Below are 20,235 nucleotides of genomic sequence, written 5' to 3'. Positions count from 1 at the left end.
CCATTCACAAAACCCTACTCATACCCCTACCCCGCTAATGTGCAATCTCCTGCATGGAGCAAGGCACTTAACACACCCCCTGCTTCCAAAATACCCCAACCCATAGTAAAATATGTGTTTATAAGCTTTTATGTGCATGGACTACAGCTGCTGTGTATCAGGAAATATGGCATTAGTGTGATTCCATCAAGCGTGCAATTGTTCTACATTAATGAGGTTCACGACTAACGGAATGACGGAGCTGGGATTTCCCGTGGTCCTCACATCTGCATCTCCGCCGGCCCGGGCACACGCGTGTTCGTACTTCAGCGTGTGACCGTCCTAGCGGCATGTAAAGAATGTGTAAATGAACACACACGCGGCCAACACAGGAGCTGTTGTGCCCCCACTTCAAAGCCCCGACATTTAGCGCCTCACTTCAATCAGAGGTCACCCGCTGAGGAACACCCACAGCCAGGCCGATGAACATGTCACTCAGCCCCCTGCTCCTGTAGCTCTCCTGACGCTTTCGACACAAGGCGCACAATGAATGAACGCAGCATATGTCAGCGTGTTTGTGGGTCATTGGGTCATATAGAGGCTTCTTTGCTCTGGAGGCGGGACCTGTACAACCACGATACCTGCTACGTCACATGGCTCTTTTTCTCCTCTCTCTTCGCCATGGTTTTTCCGAGGTCTACAAAATGAAATGAAAAAAATGAAAGTCACTGACCTAAACCGTGGAGTGTTTAAAACCAGCACCACTGAGAGCACTGGGCTATATACACGCGAGGGTCACGTGACTTCTGAGCGGATCCTCAGGAGGCGCTGCTCATCCGCTCATGTTATTTACCCATGAGTTAGTAAAAGTCTTATAATAAATACCTCAAGATTACATGGCAGACAGTGAGTTACTGGCGTCATGTTCAAAACATCAAGGAATTCACCGATATAAAAATTAAAATAGCGCCAAGATGTCTTTAGTATAAACACACCCAAACGAGACAAACACAACAAAAATGGGCAAAAACATGATTTAAAAAAAAAACTATGAAAAAATGACACATAATAATAACAAAAAAGTGACAAAAAGAAGATGAAAATGCAACAATGTGGCAACACAAGGAAAAAGATCTGTGTCGATCAGTTTTGCGGGTCTTAGATTTCAAATGACGCACTGGCCTGCTGGCTGTTTTTTTTATTTTATTGACCTTTATTTAACAAGGATAGTCCCACTGAGATTAAGAATCTATTTTTCAGCAAGCGAGGAACCGCAAGCTACAGAGATTACACTCAGACATCCCGTGTCACATCACATGCATCTGTAAACCATACATTATAAAAAGAAAGTGAAAAGTCAAGGAAAAAGATTTCCAAACACCGTGCACGGCTCATTTGCTACAGCCACCCCACAGCTTTCTTTTTTAAGGGGCTAGATGCAAGTTTTATGCCCACTACTGCCACCTCAGGTCATGCGTGTAACTGCACCTTCTATATTAAGCTTGTGCATGACGGCACTTCGGACCCAAAGTAACACCTTTTTGAGAGTTTTGCAGAGTTTAGAACTTACGACTTCTGAATCAAAAGCCAATTGACGATCTGAGTGAGATATGCCTACAGCTTTTTGCCGATTGTCTCACGTCATGTATTGCTCAAAGTGCCCTGTGTCTGTGTAGTTTAACAGACACTACAAAAATAAGAATGCAACTGTATGTATGAATACTGATGTCAATGTAAATGCATGTTGTTGTTTTTTATCATATTGCTACATAATAAGGTTTGTAAGAAGTAGTTAAAAGAGTCTGAAAACTTCCAGAACCACTGTAAGACTGTAAATCTGGAGCTGATCTGAAAGGCACAGGGCTTTACATATGAATAGATAGGAAGTGAGATAATGTGATTGGGATGGAATGCATGAAAAGTATACGACAGATGCTTTCTTTGCTAAATGCAAGTTCCCAGATTTGAGCCATGTGCTGTGCTTCATCACTGTCTCGGTCAGCTTCACTTCCTCTATCTGAAACTCTATCTGAGCTGTTTATAACATTAGCGGGATCTGGATTAAAACTCAAGATATGCCTCATGTGATTAGTTTGTAAACGATGTAGGCTGCGCATGGACTTTGTCAGATTAGCCTTACATAAAAATGAAATGCATTGTTGAAAACTTTGCAGTATTGTCATCACCTTAACACACAGATATAATGTCCACAAAAATAGGCCGTCTGCAAGAGAACGATTTTGTCTAAATTAACCATATTGGTCAACATTTGCTTTGAGATTTCACAATGAACCATTCTTGGGTCCTGACGCATCAGAGAATCACTGATCTAATAAATTCATTTTAACAGGTCAGACCTACAGTCCCTGTTTCAAACCTTCCTTGTATCTTTCATGGTGCTTCTGTGGTACTTCTGTAGTTTATTAACTGTGCTGTGTTGTTTAAAACTAGTGTTCTGACCTACTTGCTGTGTGTTATAGTGACAATAGTGACACATAAATGAATGTACTTGTTTAAAGAAGACTGTCTGTGTTTACGATTCCATTTCAATATGTGGATGTGCACTTATTTATATGAACTCTGGATGTTTGGTCTTGGTGTCTCTTCTAAGTGGAGTCTTGTCCCTATTATATGTCACATGTTTGAGTAAACTTTTCTTAATGCTATATTAACTATTGTAGCTGTTGTCATATTACACTATTGGAATAATAGGACTCCAACTACAAAACCGAGATGAGTCAACAGCTTTGGTTCCAGCACAAGCTGACTGGAGGTGCCTCATGCTGCTATATTGCTTCGCCCTCCTTGTGCACAAGACTCACTTGTTGATTCTCCCTTGTCTCATTGAAAGTATTGTTATAACAACAACAAAAATCCCCCAAAAGTTTCAAAGGGGTGTGGAGAAGAGATCAGTGTCTTTAAAGTCTTAATTCAGCTTGTAACTTTTGAAAATGAGGTTGGAGGTTAAGGTATACTTTAATGATCCCCGTACGTAAATGTGTTATTTTAACATGATGCCAATGGGCGAGGAAGTGACTGTCATGGCATTAGGCTGATATTGCTGTTATACCACCACCTAGTGGCCAGGCATAAATTCAGAAAAGCCAGTGCAATGTGAAAACCTAGGGGGACATTAAAGGTCCTATATCACGCAAAATCGACTTTTTGGAGCTTTTAACCATGTTGTTTTACTATTTCCTCATCACAAACAGCCCCAGAGTGGTTTTTGGCTTCATTCACGCAGCTCTCAGTAATCCTCCTGAATCCTGCTCTCTGGGCAGCTGCTCCGCCCTCTCCTGGTGAACGACTGACTTGCTCAGTTGTGTCGTCACAGCGGAACAGAACTGCTCGGCGTCTGTAATGTATTGTCTTACGGCCTGATTTTATTTTGTAAAACAGCTTTTTCATTATTTCTGTTATACCGTCAATGGTTGTAAGAAAGACAAATAAATAAAAAATAAATAAAAATGAAGAGCTGAACGTGCCCGTGCCACACTGCCCCTGCAGAGAAAACAAACACACCCATGAGCGTCCGAACAGATGTCATGTTTGCACTGAAGGTTAGAAAGAGCTGTGAAGGAGCTCTTTCTAACCTACTCTGGACACCTGTTCTTTTTTCAACAATGTGGCGAAAATGCACGTTTGGCTACAAGAGGTACAGATCCTTATTCAACCCTCCTAAAGAAGACGCCACTCGCCAGAAATTGGAATTTCTTTCCTATCAGCCAAAATAATGTTTCTCTGTGACCGTCACTTCACTGATGGATGCTTGGTGAACCTTGGCCAGAATCAAAGTGGATTAAACTCTTATAACCAGCAACGATGGAGCGGCCAGAGCGGGGAGTCAATCCAAACGTGTGATAGCCATTCATGAAGCTGTGTTGCAAATGTCAACTCCTCATAACTGCATTGTGAAGTAACTTCACTTTTTACTGTGATGTTTATATTTCTACTACTGCAAAAGTTGCATCGGCTGCATCAACCTGGGGAGAGGGGGCGGAGTTAACTGAATCCAAGCGCCTTGTCTTCCGGGTTTGAAATTACCTCCAGAATATTTCTCACAAAAATGAGTACTCCATAGTGGTAGAGGTAAAATATATCATATAAAAGCCTAAAATAACATGATACAGATCCTTTAAACATGTCTAAAACAACTTTAAGGCTGGTTTCAAAGAACGTTAAGAGTTTCTAAAGCTATTCCTCCTGTGACAACTCGGGGGTGGGAACAGTTTATGAAACCACGCAGGTTTTTGTTGTTGCATTGTTGTTTGATGAACAGGCCCAGGAGCACTGACGAGGCTTGTTGCTGTGCTTTTTTGGAACATGCTCTGTAGGAGGAGGACCATTTCACCAATTCACCTGCATATGTAACACAGAATGAATGTGTACACATTCAATCACATATTTACCAATTACAATAAAAGCATTACACAAATTGATCTCCATATATTTATAAAACATATTAGATTTGTATGAAATTATTAATATTCTGGCAAATCCTATATTTTTGCAAGGGCATTTGCATGGCAGAACGTGGTGGATACGCAACATTTTGCTGGGGATTTAGCCCCTGTGTTGGACAGCTGGGTCCAAAAAAATATGGACAAAAAGAAAATGAAACGCTGTGGTGTTGCATATTAGCTGGACAGGAGTTTACTCATGGGAACGGTGATGGGAAATAGAGAGAAGGGAAAACTGAAGACGCTGCTAAGTGACAACATCAAGACATCTGCCCACTGACCACAGAAGAGCCTGAGTCAACATAAGCTATGGACAAGCTATTCCTGGTCAAGAGGATCGCAGCTGGTCAAACATGAACATACGATCAAAGTACGATAATGTTATAATGATAATGCACATGTTGCTGTGTAATATAGAAGAGGCCAATGCATTCAGTGGTCATTTTGTAGCAAAATCTCATGCAGCAATATAAAACACCCTATAATGTGAACACTATTGATGTTCTCAATTAAATGTCTGTTTGGACATTTCAAACCATTTTGTGCCTAGATATTTCTCGTGGGAAGTGATCTAAAATTCAAGCAACGGGAATCAGGGGTTTTCAAATGCAGAGAATTTGAAACAAAAACAATAGCACACAGGCCATAGAGAAACACGATAGGACCAACGGAAAGAATGCTGAGTCAAGCTGACATCCTATGAAACACATATTCTGTCCAAGAACAACAGATGTGACTGATAGAGGCAAAACACGCATGATGGAGAGAGAAAAAAAGGCTTTAAAACAGTATTTAACTACATTACCAGGGCTGGGTACCGACAAATTCTTTAATTACCTGCATGTGGGTGGCATAGATTGAATGCCCAATTCAGAGTATTTGTCTGGGAACTGGAAGGTGACCGGTTCAGGCCTGCTCTGAGCACATATTGTGTGTGCCTGTGTGGAATAAGGGGTTTCCAGCACAGTGGGAAGCTCATGATATTTTCTGTTCATTTTCATGGACCTTCATATAGTCTGTACGTCTTAGATCAGCAACTAAATCAATTCTAAACAGTAGCTACAACCATAACAAGGTTTAATCTGGAACGATGCAAAACTTGGACTGAACCAGAACTAAACCAAAGGACTAAACAAAGAAACCAGGTCCAAACTAGGGCTAATTCTGAGCTGTTGTGCGTGTCTTATGATGAGGCTCTATGTGGCGAATAGCAGCACAAAGCAGGAACCACTACTGGAGCATTTCAACTTGGAGTCTTCCCAACCCGGGACAAAGCAAACACCTGATGGGACGTCAACAGATTGCTGGCTTCTGATGTGCTAGAGGAGAGGGGAAAAAAAACCTGACAAAAACAAAAAAGTTATCTTAAAGGAACTTCGTCCCCTTTGGCCCCATAGAGGAGAGGAGGAGAGGCTAAATGCGAACAACATCTTTGGTCTTCTTGTGAGACTGAGCGCACACAAAAAGATCAGACAGTTACGCATCAACTCGTCTAAGCTCAGATAAGAACGTATCTCAGTATGGAAAAACAGTGGCCGGTTCCGGTTACTGTTTACCTTACCAGGTTGGAGGAAGAGTATGACTATGAGACGTGAAACTTTCGGGAAAAGTCTCGGTGAGTTGCGTATCTGGAAAGTTTCTGTTTTGCTCAGCAGCTGGAGTTAACACGAGCGTATTTATTGTACAGTGTTTGTCGCAGATAAGCTCTTGCCTGAGACAGCATAGACCAGATTAACAGTAACCTGACGTTTTGTTTTTTGTCGGTCACAATGAGGTTCTTCATTTTATGGTAATAGTGGTAATAGTAAGCGGCTCAGCTAAAAACGGTTGCCATTTTTTTGTTTCTCTCCTTAGTTACGTAGCCTCCGCAGCCTTGTAAAACGGCTTGATTCGTGTTTTTATTTGGATGTAATTATATTTTACACTAACTGTGCTACTTATTTGGTCTGCTCTACAGGCCAGGTTTTCTCTGCACCCCGAGAACACCCCAGTCTTTGAACTTGGACTCTGGACCAGGATCAGGTTGAGATCGAGGCGAGTCACCAACGGAACATTCTCAGGATCATCAACAACAGAGTCTCACTACCAGACCAAGGTTTGGGTTTGGAGTTTTTCCCACTGGATTTGAGCAGACGTTGAAGGGAGCATATGTTGAACTCAAAGCATATTGCTATTGAATTGAAGTTTAGCTAAGCTTTTGGACAGTTAGAAGATACATAATATTGTTATTTGCAAACCTATAATTGTTCACTGGATCAATGAAAGTGAAGTGACAAAACTTGTTTGAAAAGAGTGAATAATATAAACCTGGAAGGAAGATTAAACTTAAAGGGGCTAGATGCAAGTTAGCCATTTTATACTCACTACTGCCACCTCAGGCCATACGTGTTCCTGCAGCTTCTATATTCTACACCTTAGGATGTTGTTGAAACATGTAGGGTGAGGAAAATACTTAATTTTAACATGTTTAAACTCCATATAGTCCCTTTAAATTAAAGCAAGTTAAAAATTGTTAAGAGAAAAAAGTTTAAGTTCAAAACACTGACAAATAACTAAATGACCAGTCATAAAACAAAACTTACTGAAATAAGGAAATAAGTGTAATATATACCTTTTATTGAACTCAACTCAAAGGTTCAAAACAATATAAAAGGTTTGATTTTAAAGGTAAGTCAGAACCAAACCGCCTTTGCTCTGCCCAATCCCGTCAGACCTTGGAAGCTAAGCAGTCTGTGTATTGTCTATTATTATATGTTAAGTAAATTGCCGGCTTTTCCATTTAAAGTTTTTGACTTTGGATCTCATTTTGAATTACACACCACTCTTTCGGATCTAGAACGGGTCCATTACCCTACAGTCCTTTGCCAAACAGCACAGATGTTACACCCCATTAGCTTACCTTCATAGTTGCCTTTTAGCCGCTTTATTCCTCCCTTTTTTGACTCTCATCAAAAAGTGTCCAAAGTGCAGGCTTCCCTTGCTATACCTTTGCAACTTACAACTAATTTGATGTTTGTAAAAGGAGAGCACCAGAACCTGTACTTGAACCTCTGTTGCAGTAGTGATTTTCTTGAAACATCCTTGGCCCATAGCAGCAAAACCTGGTGGAAATTAGAACAAAATTCTTATTCTTATTAGTCCCACTATTCAACAATTTATGGCTTTAATCTGTGGTTCAATCAGGGGTGAATGAGAAAGCATACAGTGTTCCCATCTGTCAAATTGATTTGATGAGAAAGGTTCCCTCCCTGTCTGTGATGCCGTCTGGGTGTTGGCTTATCACTCCACATTGATCAGCCCTGAAACTGGAAACGGGAAATCTCTTTGGCCATATTTCCATTTTTCTAATAAGAATTGGTTGTATATTCTGCTTATCTGTGACACATGCAGAGGACCAACACCCATTCTTATCACTATACTAAGGAATGACGACATACGAGGGCAAATGTTTAGCTACACATGGGATAAAGGGTCTGGGAGAAGAGTGATGGCGGTATGGTGATCATACACACTTGTGGCTATTGAAATCATAGTCTTTTTGAAAGTAAATGTATATATTTTTTAAATGGTGGTTTTAATTTGTGTGCTCAGAGCATTCAAATTGTAAAAGTTACTAAAAGGTACAGAATTATGCTGAGGAAATACTACAGGGTGCCAATGACAAATCTGCCAACCTTGGTTTTGGCAAATGCCATTCGGACTGCACGGACTGCACTTGTGGACGTCGGGCCTTCATACCTCCCTCATGGAGTCGGCTTCTGACCAAACAAATGCTGGAGGTCAGTTTGTAGGGCTCTGGCAGTGTTCCTCCTGTTCCTCTGTGCATAACGGAGCAGAGAGTGGTCCTGCTGCAGGATTGTTGTCCTCCATGTCTCGTGGTGTGCTGGCCCTCATGCCTCGTCCATCCACCATCGCACCACAGACAGGAATCTCAAACATTCAAACAGATCAAAATAGAAAAGAGGTCAATCTTTAAAGGACAACTGAAGACACACATTGGAGTTGACTATCTGTAAAGTAAATAAATATATGATGCCATGTATTGTTGTATGAATTGCAGTTGCGCTTTAGCCCATGCAGTTATTTTTATTGCATAGAAAAGTTACATTTCAAATATGTCTGCCATCTGTCATATTGACAATATTTTGGAAATGTTGTCTTTTTAAGAAGGATCCCAGGAAGACTAGCTGGCTGTTAAGCACAGCTAATGGGGATCCTAATAATAAACTATGAACAGACAGTCCAGGAGTTGACTTTGCTCTGGTCCGTGTCTCGGAGAAGACCTCTCAGCAGAACATCCGTCGTCTCATCAGGAGCTTGTAGTAGGGAGACACGTGGAAGCCACACACACACATGAAGAAAGATTTTCAACAGAATGTCTCGTTCATTCAGATCTATCTTTTTGCTTTAAAGCTACTCCCGTTTTGCCGGTCCGGTAACATTGTATTCCCATCAAGCGCCGCTAGATGCACCACCACACGCAAACAGCAGAAGGAGACCGGCGCCGCACCTCCCTCACCTCACAGCACACCCCCCAACACACACCGCACCCCCACATGCCCCCCGCACCAAGTAAAGACAAACACATGAACAAGAGATCGCACATGTTTGAAGCAGACGACTGTTAGCAGTTAGCAATAACTGCTAACAGTTATTGCTAACTGTTAGCAATAAACTAACAGTTTATTGCTAAACTGTTAGTTTAGCATTATTTAATGCTAAACTAACAGTTTAGCATTATTGCAGAAGTTTACAAAAAGTTGGTGAACTGATAAACGGCACGGTAGCGCAGCGGTTAGCGCCTCCGCTTCACAGCTAGAAGGTCCCGGGTTCAATTCCCACCAGGACGGGGCCTTTCTGTGAGGAGTTTGCATGTTCTCCCCGTGTCTGCGTAGGTTTCCTCCGGTTTCCCCTACCACTAAAACAAAAAAACATGTGCAATAGGTGAATCCTCCAGCCAGGTGATTCTGACCATCAGCCTGGCTCCACATTATGGAGATGGGTCCCCGGGCGCGGCACGGCCGTCGACCACTGCTCCTTACGGGTTGCCCCAGCGGCATCGAAGGATGCCGCAACGAAGGATGCCGCTAGAGGACAAATTTCCCTACGGGGACAATAAAGTATACAAACAAACAAACAAACAAATCTGAGCAACCTGCTCTGGTGCAGCTGAAATCCTTGTGAAATTCCCGTTTGTTTATTAATCCAAAATCTTCAGGGAGCTGTCAGGTCTTTTTCCCTCCTCATGATTAAAAAGCAAAGCAGCACCAGGAGGCTGAGGCATTCAAGGGTTGTGGGGGTTCACTACTGACACCTACCGGCAAAAAAAATCCAAAAGACATAGTCTAGTGCAGCTTTAAGCGTTTGGAACGGGGGTGTGGGGGTGCAGCTTTGAATCTCTCCTCAGCACATGATGCTGTTGTGTATAACATTTTATTCTTCTTTTATTTCATGTTTGCTTTGCTTTGTTTCCAAAGCAAAAGGGGCAGGATTCACACTGAACATGATATTTGAAACACGTTGCAGTGACTGTCCATCAGTAACTCGTCCTTTTCCAAATCCTGAGCTATCGCTTCATTTGTTTGGGACCCTGCTAATCGTGAATGTAGAAGAACAGCGCTAAGAAATCACGTGGGGACATTGTGCATATCCCATTATTTCCTCACTGTGAAAGCGTCACATGAGTCCATCCACACAGTAACTTTATATTACCCAAATACTGCCCGTGATTCTCTAACCTCCCTTTATAGGATTATTATAGGACTGCAAAACCGTCTGCTTTGATTTGAGATATCATAATTTCACACAGAGACGTCTTAGGTTTTTGCCATTTGCTGATGATTGGAGATGAATGTTTGCATAGTATTTCCTATCTCCTCTGGGTGATTGCGTGGTTTGGTCCACTCAGTGTGGGGAGTGAGTAGGAAGTGGGATGGATGATGGAGGTTTGTTTTCTCTGTATATGAGTGTTTATGTGTCCTCCGAGTACCGTCGAGTCTGCAGCATGTGGTAAATGCATCAAGCAGGTGTGTGGTTTCCTTTATTCAGGTCACTACTTCGCTGACACGATTTAGCTGTTCTCAACGTGTAAGCTACAGCGGCGCACAGCCAAAAGGTGTAAAGTTTAATTGATGGTCTCTGTGTAGAGTTTGCAAGTTCCTCTGTAATTTGGAAGGCAATGAGCTCAGGTACTTCCAGCCCTGTGCAAATTGGCCATTTAACTTGTGTAGAATCTGTGAAGGAAACATCGGCTCAAACTGGGAAAGTGTGGATGTGTTTGGTGCAAAGAGGCATCAGAGTTATAGATTAAAAGACAAAACCTATTTTATGAGGAGGGCAAAATGGATGCCGTTTGTAGTAGAAAGGAAACAGCTTATGGCCTCAATTGCAAAGTACACACAAAGAAACCAAAGATAGTAGAAGTGGCATAGGCATAATGAATAAATATGAGGATGGTTGTCATCATTGAGTCTCACCAACGTCCTGGAGTCATTTCAGTTTCACAAAGGTAATTCTAATCCTGTGCGAAGAGGGCTTTATTCTCTCATTTCTGTTTCCATTTGGTCTTTTTGGCTCAGAGTCATCACAAAGTGCATGACCCTGTCTGATGCATTTGATAGTAATGGGCCTCCTTGGCCAGTGAAAGTGAGAGTCACAGTTCTTTTTATCGAGAGGTGCATTGATGTAAATGGAATAGCAACAAAACAAAAATATTCCACAAGGCCACCCTGACTGACCAACGCACGTTGGTGTGCTATTTCATGTTTCTGGCCCTGAAATAAAGTATTTTTCTATTTTTTTGCAAATGGTGAGTGCTTGGACCTTATCTTTTTTTGCATATTCCACAAGGCCAGTCCATTCTAACTTTAGACATTTTAGCCTAGACATGCTACAATGGTGCAAAAAGCAAGCAAATGCTAATTTTAACTTTAACTCACGTAGGTCCCGTACTTTATTCTTTAACTTGGACACTCATTTGACTTCTGTATTTTGGGGTTCTCCAAACCAATAATCAAAGAAACGCTAAACTTCCTCTGTCGCTACTGGCACTACTGAGCACCACAGAGCAGGAGACACGGAAAACCTGGGAAATAAAGTGATTACTGGCCCAGAGGAAGGCAGCAGAGTGGAAAAGCAGAATTTTGGAAAACACAACTTCCTGTGGAAACGCTGATGTCACAACATGCTTTTTCACAGTCTCATGTGCACACATGCACTCAGGCATTGTCAGTGTAAATCACACACTCCCCGCTTAGCTGCTTATATGTAAATGTCATTAAAATGCCTCTATCAACCAAGTTGTATATGACTTCATTTTATATTGAGACTTGGAGAAAGTTGTAAGTGCATTTATTAAGCTCAAGAGCTGGAGGAAAGTCCATAGTTTATTGACTTTGTGAGTATTTTCCATGTGTAATGTGCATTAATTTCCTAAACAAAAACATAACTTAGATTTTTTGTTGATTCATTTGCAAGAGCTCAACGCTCTGTTCCACCTCCTGATGTCATGAGGTGTTTCCCTAATGAACTTTTATTTGATTATTTTCATTACACATAGTCACTACAAAAACTGTCTTGCATTATTGTAAGTTTTGTTATGTTATAAAAGATGAAGGTGTTGAAAGGTATATAAAAAGATCAATGATTCATAGAGAACCTCAAGGTGATGTATTGGATGCCTTTCAATCAGTTCATCGTCTTTCAGTAGCTTAGGAACATGTTGTTGATTTCTGCCTTGTGCCGTTACATAACTTATTACTCTAAGAAACCACTAATACTATCATCACCTTCCTGAACTGAAATAATTCTTGGATGAACTGCCTCAGATAATGTATTTATTGGCTTACGTTCCGACCAGCCCCATCTGATCTGTTTGCCTCATGGTTAAATCGCGTGTACTGTTGCCAGTGGCTCGTGGACTGCTGTTTGTGGCCACACTTCAGTGCTGGCCTCCTGTGATCAATCTCATTTCTATATTGATTTACGGGCTTGAATTGTGCGTGAACCCGACAGTAATAATTTTACATTTCATTGCACAAGTTGAGGAGGTTCCTTTTTACGGCCGGTCCAGCCACCCATGAAGCCGCACTGGTCTGCTGATATACACTTAACCATGATATAAAATGGACTTGCTTGAAGCCGTAGATAATGACTGATTTGAGAAACTCGAGAGATATAAATAGACGATATGAGGAGTGATTTGGAGGACGGGCTCAGCTCAGGGTAATTCCTCCGCTGTGGGACGTCAACCAAAGGAGATTTTCCGTTTGGTTTTGTTGGACCAACTTCATGGCTGCAAAGTCCATGAACCCAGTGCTTTTCAATAATTCGCAAACGCTTTTCTTTTCTTTCTGTATCCCCCAATTTTGTCTCAAAAGCTTTTAGCATCCTACCATGTCCTTCCAATATGTATGCCAAACACCAGAGCCTTAGCTTAAAGGCAGTGCAGCCAAACAGTTGCTCTGTGATTTGAGCATTTGTCCAGGAATTCAGAGACGGGTGCTCACTGTATGAATGTGGTGTAGTGACCGGTTGGTGGTGGTCAGAGGGGTTGATGGCATCGCTTGTTGGGCTCGCTTTTGTCTATTATCATAAATACAGCGGGAACCATATGTTTGCATACACTTTGTAAAAGGACACATTTCCATTTATTTCTCACTGTCTGAAACCAGAATTAACATATAATTTTTTTTTAGGTCAATTAGAATGTTAAAAAATATTTCCATTTGTCAAATTCCAGAAGAAAGAGAGATAGACTTTTCTACACATTTTTTTTTTAATTACTTTTTACAAAATCAAAGGTTTACATTCATTTCATTAATATTTGGTAGCATTGCCTTTAAACTGTATAGCTTGGGTCATACGTTTTGGATTTCCTTCCACAAGCTTCTCACACTAGATCTCTCACAATACCATATATTTTCAACTGGATTGAGATCCGGACTTTGTGACGACCACTTCAAAATATTGACTTTGTTTTCCTTAACCCACTTTGTAACCAGTATTGTCAGTTTGCTTTGGGTCAGACCCATCTGCACCCAAGCTTTAACTCCCTGGCTGATGTCTTGAGTTGTTGCTCCAATATTTCCAAATAGGGTTCTTTCTTCATGATGTCATCTATTTTGTGAAGTGCACCAGTCCCTCCCGCAGCAAAACAACCCCACAGCATGATGCTGCCACCCCCGTATTTCACAGTTGGGATGATGTTCTCAGGCTTGCAAGATTCCAGGTTTTTCCTCCAAATGTGGTGATTTTTTTTTTTGTTTTCTGTTAGACCACAGGATATGTCTCTATCCGGAGTCTTTATCCTTTTTTTTTATTCATCAACTTCAATCTGGCTTTTTGATGTTTCTTTTGGAGTAAGGGCTTCTTCCTGGCAGAGTTTCCTCTCCGCCCATGTCAAACTCTTGCCAGGTTCAGCATCTTCACCAGGTCTTTTCTTTTGCATTTGTTCTTGGGTTGATATTCACATTTCAGACACAGCACGTTCATCTCTGGGACACAGAACCCGCCTTCTTTCTGATCTGTATGATGACTGGACATTTACGTCATTGTTTTAACCAATGTACCTGGACCTTCAAGTGTCTTGAAATTACACCAAGGATGAACCAGACTTGTGCTTGTCTCCAATGTCATCATCATTACGCTTTCATAATTGTTTGAAGGTGTAGTAATCTAGTGTATGTAAACTTCTGACTTTGTAAAAAGTAATTTAAAAAAATGTATTGAAAACTCTATCTCTCATTCTTCTGGCATTTGATTAATAGAAATATTTTTTTTTTAGGTCTAATTGACCTCAAAAAGCAAAATTTCATTCTGGTTTCATGTCAGACAGTGAAAAAAAAAAATGCAAATGTGTCTTTTTGTGAAGTGTATGTAGACATATGGTCCCCCTTTATGTGTAAGACTGATGTTTTATCATCTTTAAAGTCAACATGTCACTGATTATATTTTATAAATGTTAGAATGAGTGCCTTCCCCTCCGCCAACCTAAACCAACTGAAGACCGTCCTCCTTTTTAGATTACTGTCTTAAGCCGTGTAGCAGTTGGCTTGAAAAAAGGCGACACAAACTCTCGCCGTCTCTCAGATCTGTAACCCCCTGGCGGCTCTATCTCGTTCTGCTTTTGTTGGACACCTCCTGTTTCCTCTGTCGTCAGGCGCGCACTTTGACCCCAGAAATATGTCTCTGCTTGTATTTTCTCACTGTCTTACTGTTCTCAAAACATGCTTAACACTTCACACAAAGATTACGCAAAAGGCATGTCTCTGGAGTGCCCACTTATTTCTTCTCTCAAAAAGACATGGCAAATTCTTAACACTCCGAGTCCTAGAGAGTGCAATACACTTATCAAAGCAACTCAGTGTGAGGTAGAATACTTGGGTGACAGATAAAAATACTGGTGTAGTATAGTAAGACACGTTTGTTATCTTTAGACACTGTCGAGGTATCTGCCCTAAATCATTTATAATGGAATAAAATGTAACTCAATAGGCCAGGGATAGGCAAGTTTGCGTTGAGGTGGCCCGATTTTCATCTTCTCCAAAAACACCAAGGGCATTGTAGCTTGAAGTAAAGAGCTTTTTTCCTCAAATGCCAAAGTTTTACATCAGTGGTTCCCAAGTCGGGACCCAACGTTACCCTCGGATGACAGGCCCAAATAACCCAAATAAAGCCTTTATTTGTCATATCGTACAAAATGTTGTGTTTTCCCACACAACCAGTAGATATGCCTTTAAATCTGAAATTACATGCAGTTTCAGAGGGAAAATATTGAAAAAAAAGTTTCCAATAGACTCGCAACCCACTGAAAAAGGTTCCGTGACCCACTTTTTGGTCCCGACCCACCAGTTGAGAATCACTGTTTGACGTTACATACTGTAGGACCCAGGAACCTATTTCTTGCATTTTTAGAGTACTGTAAAAGAAATTTGATCTCTTATTTGCATAATAATGTTTCTCAAAATAATCTCGAGGGCCAGAGGTTCTGTGCTGGAGGGCCGGAATTGGCCTGCGGGCCTGACGTTGCCTACCCCTGCAATAGGCTGTACTGAAACCACTTTAAAATGCACAGTCTTCCTATAAAATCAGGTAAATATTTATTTTTTTTGCCAAATGACTGGTGCTCTGTCCGCCCGCTAATGAACTGTTACGACCCGGCAAATGCGACACTGTTCATTAGCTGTTTTTGTTGATTCTTTTCTGCATGTGACCCTCCAGTGTTGCCGTGTTTACCGCCTCTTGCTGACCTCATATCTCCGGGCCTTCAGCTAGCATGTGTTGAGCGGCTACACTACAGGCTGTGATTGTTCTGCATGGGTGTTAGCTTACGGCTCAGGAAGTGCACAGCCGGGTCAAAGGGGGGGCCCGGGCGCGCACAGTCTGCCCACATCTGTTCAAATACCGACCAGAATCCAAGTCACACAGGAAACGGGCTGTGTGCAAGTTGAAGTGTGCGCCCCGTACGAGCCGGTCTTTGGGAGCGTGATTTATGAACGTGACCTTTGACTGCGCACAAGGCCTTTGCACAATAGGTAGTAGAGGAAATGTGCTGTGTACCTGTTGCTGTTAAAAAGGCCATGGAGACAAAAGGGGCTCGCCATTCTTTGGTTTTGTAAGAGAGTTGATTTTAGATTGTTTTGTGGTCAAACAAGATTTTATATTCATATAAAAGGAATATGTTGGGATAATAATAGATGATGGAATTGCATATGTGACATGTCGCCTTTGTGCATCTCCTCCTGCCAGTGCGGTCTGGCCCGCACCGACGCGATGATGGCGCTGCCGGATATGTCTTTCTACCTTGGTTCATGGACTCCTTTTTGGGATTAACATGATTATAATGTGAAACTGAAAATGTGAACAAACAATTGTGGACCAAATTGTAATGGTGAAATGATGAATTGTGAACCAAAACAACAAATAAAAATGTATTGAAACTAAATATATAGAATAAAACTTGCATTTTTGCTTGTATGCCTGTGTCAGTCAAAAACGAACCTGCCTTGCCTTCTCTCTGGTGGCTGTGTCAATTGTAGTTTATTTTGGTCTATAACCTTAATTTAGAAATGCATTGCAGCTCTGTCTTTTTTTTTTTTAGACTGACAAAAAAGTCAAAGCAATATCACTCTACACCTATTTATTACTTAAATTGCATGTCTTACATAATGATACATTTCACAAAACTATCCTCCAAATAGAAACGAAGGGTTCCCTTTTTGTTCAATTCAACAAAACACATTTAAACCAGCTGACAGTTATTCTGAGTCAGATATTTCCTTTTAAATCCCACAACGGATCCCCTCCTGGAACCGCGACCTTAACGTGGTGGAGGGGTTTGAGCACCCGAATGATCCTGGAGCTCTGTTGTCGGGGGCTTCGTGCCCCTGGTAGGGTCTCCCATGGCAAACAGGTCCTAGGTGACGGGTCAGACTAAGAGCGGTTCAGAAGCCCCTTATGAGAGACCAACAGGCCCGGTAAATCATGAGGCCGTTCTTCTGTGGACCCACCACCTGCAGGAGGAGCCATAAGGGGCTGGTGCAATGTGATTTGGGCAACTCCAACAGCTGCCCCCACGACCCGGAAATGGAAAAGTGGAAGATGGATGGATGGATGGATGGATGGATGGATGGATGGATGGATGGATGGATGGATGGATGGATGCTAATTATCTACACAGAGTTTAAAACTGTCAAAATTATGTATTTTCATCTCCCTATATGTTCCAATAATGTCCCATGGTGTAGAATGAGCCCAGACCTGTTCACCACAAGTGCCTCTGTCACTCAAAAAGGTGTTACTTCGGGTCCTAATTGCCGTCATGCACAAGCTTAATATAGGAGCTGCAGTCACACATATACATATGACCTGAGGTAGCAGTAGTGAGCATAAAATGACTAACTTGCTTTTAGCCCCTTAAAGACCAAAAAAAATTACAGATTCTTGAAAAAGCGTGGCACTCTTTTGGGCATTATAGTACTGGTATATATATATATATATATATATATATATATATATATATATATATATATATATATATATTGTTTATGTTTACCCTACTGTACTACTGTCAGCTCCCTCCTGTAGCCTCCATCTGTTGCAGCTTCTCAGCCCATGCTGCTCCTACCGGACCTGCGCTCCTCCCAGACGGCGCTTCCAATGAGCCGCTCTGGGTGGAGTCCTTCTACCTTTAAAAGCACATTTTTATTCATTGTTTGTATGTCTGTCTGTCTACAAGGATGTTAAAATAAAAATAAAAAAAAGACACTTTTGATTGTCCGTCCGTATTTGGGTAATACTGCAAAACCATCAGAAGCATCATGAAGTGACGTATCTGAGGAGCTCACATGGCGTCCAGGGGTCACCCACAGCTGTTTACAGGTTGTCCCATGTGGTACTGACGGATGGGTTTTATGCAGACGACAAATTTATCCTCTGAAAAAATTACAATGTGCCTTTAAAATTGATGGTTAGTGTATTGTCTCACTAACCTTCAATTTTAAAGGCACATTGTAATTTTGGATTACACTGTTGACAGCAATACAAACATGTTGGACCAGTTCGACACAGAAAATGCTATTTTTTGCAGTGGCAAATCAAAGAATGAGTTTGGATGAGGGCCTAACCTAAATCTCATTTTTGGCTGCCTTTAGTCAACGTCTCCATGGTGACGAGCTGGAGACGTCCGGCTGTCAGTAAAGTTATAGTCAGGTCTTATGTGTGTTTGTTGTATTTATTAGATATTTTTCAACAACTAAAATATCTGTGATCATAACATATAAAATAAATCATTATGACGAATTAAGTAAAACATTTTTTTTTTATGCGTCAAAATGAAGATTTGTTAAGATTTACTCTCAGTTCTTTGATTTTACTCAAGCAAAACAAGTACAATTACTTCAAAAAGTTTCTTGAGTACATGCATTTTTTGGCTGCTCTTCCGACTTCCGTCCATAACAGATTTGACTAAACTATTGGTTATTACAGAACGCTTTAATGCAACATTCTTTTTCTTTCTTTGTTTGTTTTGATGAAATGACTGAACTCCACCAGCATGTCCATACTGCCCCATTCATCATGTGCCATGTCTGTGCCACATCCCCACTGCTGCTTTATGAGGTGTGATGCAGGGGGCCTGTTTTCCCCTAAACAAGACAATCTCTGCTCCGTCAACGCCCCGGGAAAACACACTTTGAGCTGAAAAACAGAGTTGCTGAGTTACACTTTTGGGAGTTGATTTTGATTTATCACCTTGCTTTTCATTTTATATATTTTTTTGGCCACAGCGCATTTATGATGTCGAGTGTGGCCACTACTGATTTGAGTTTTATGTGGTAAAAAGACGCAGACGCAGGAAAAACACATTGAGTCACTGGAGAAATGGTCATGAGAGCAGTAAAATGTGTCTGCTTTAAATACGCCCCGTTCATTAAGAGACAATTACACAGTCTGAGAGGACAGAGCCAATGGAACAAACAGACACGGGGATGGAAGAGTCAGAACAGCTTTCAACTTTGGTGCTTTTGGAAGAGTTAAAATATAGTTCTGCATTCACAAACATACCTGTGCTTGTCCTTCCTACTCTATGAAGTGCTCTCTAGTTATTTTGTAGTGCACTTAATTCTGTTGGCAATTCAAACACAAAGCCCATACTTGTTTTTAATGATGTATAGTTATTAGTAATATAGCTCATATTGTAAGTAATAAAGTGTTCTCTAGCGTTAAGTTGTTATTGAAAAATGTAAGCAAAAACACATTCTGTTTTTTTAATAGAGGGTTTGACTTGAAAAAAAAGCTATAAAACAAAAGTTAAATCCCCAAAGTATTCTCTATTTATGCCTTGCAGTGCAGTATCTCCGCCCTGCTCCACCTCAAGATGTTGAGAGGCTGACAGGAGCCAGACTGAGAGTAGGGGAGTTGGGTGATTGCAAACATTATTAAAAAAAAGTTGGAAACCGGAGCAAAAGAGCCCTGGGGACTGGGCGGTAATGAGTTATTAAGTCACTGTATGCTACCTGAGATAATATTGTTTTTTGTGATGGTGATGAAGGAGAAATGGGGTCTTTGCAGAGTTCAAATGTGAGTTTATAGTGGTGTTTTCACAGAGTGGTGGGCTACATCATGCTTATGTCATGTGGGGAGCACATAAATGCAGGGATTGGATTCCCCTTTACTTGATAAGCTACTGTATAGTTGATGTTCCCTCAGAACTGGCCTACACTGTTGAACATGCTATCGCCCTGATGCACCCCAGATCAGGACAGTCAGTCCTTAAAGAGCCTATACCTGATCTTTTTCTACAACAATGACATTTGTTTTGTATGTTGTAAAATGAATGAATGAATGAATAACTTTATAGTCATTTTATACACAGTACAAGAGCAGATATTTGTGAAAGTTTTTTTTATATATGGTGAACAGCTAAGTGTTGTCGTTTACTGTGACAGTATTGATTCCTGAAAGTTGTGAAATGTGCTCATAAACTCATCTTAGTTTGGATAACTAGTTCTGCTTCCTGTTTCATTGTTTGTGAAGAAAAAAATCCGGTTACAGATCCTTTAAATCTGCTTCGCTGAGTAATAAACCGCAAACAAACTAGTCTGCAAAGATCTCTGACTGACAACAGCGATGTAGGGGAGGGTGTGGGTACAGTACAAAGCTAAGCCTGTGGGCCATGTTAAATTGTTACACAGGACCATCTAGTGGACATAAGTGGTAACTACATGTAAAGCTCTCCATGGGAAAATAAACAAAGGACATTTTATAGCCTGCTGCTAAAGTAAAACCTCTCAGAACA

The sequence above is a fragment of the Gobius niger genome, assembly GCF_951799975.1.
Source record: "Gobius niger genome assembly, chromosome: 2".
Classification (NCBI taxonomy): domain Eukaryota; kingdom Metazoa; phylum Chordata; class Actinopteri; order Gobiiformes; family Gobiidae; genus Gobius; species Gobius niger.
Note: the sequence above shows the minus strand (reverse complement) of the source record.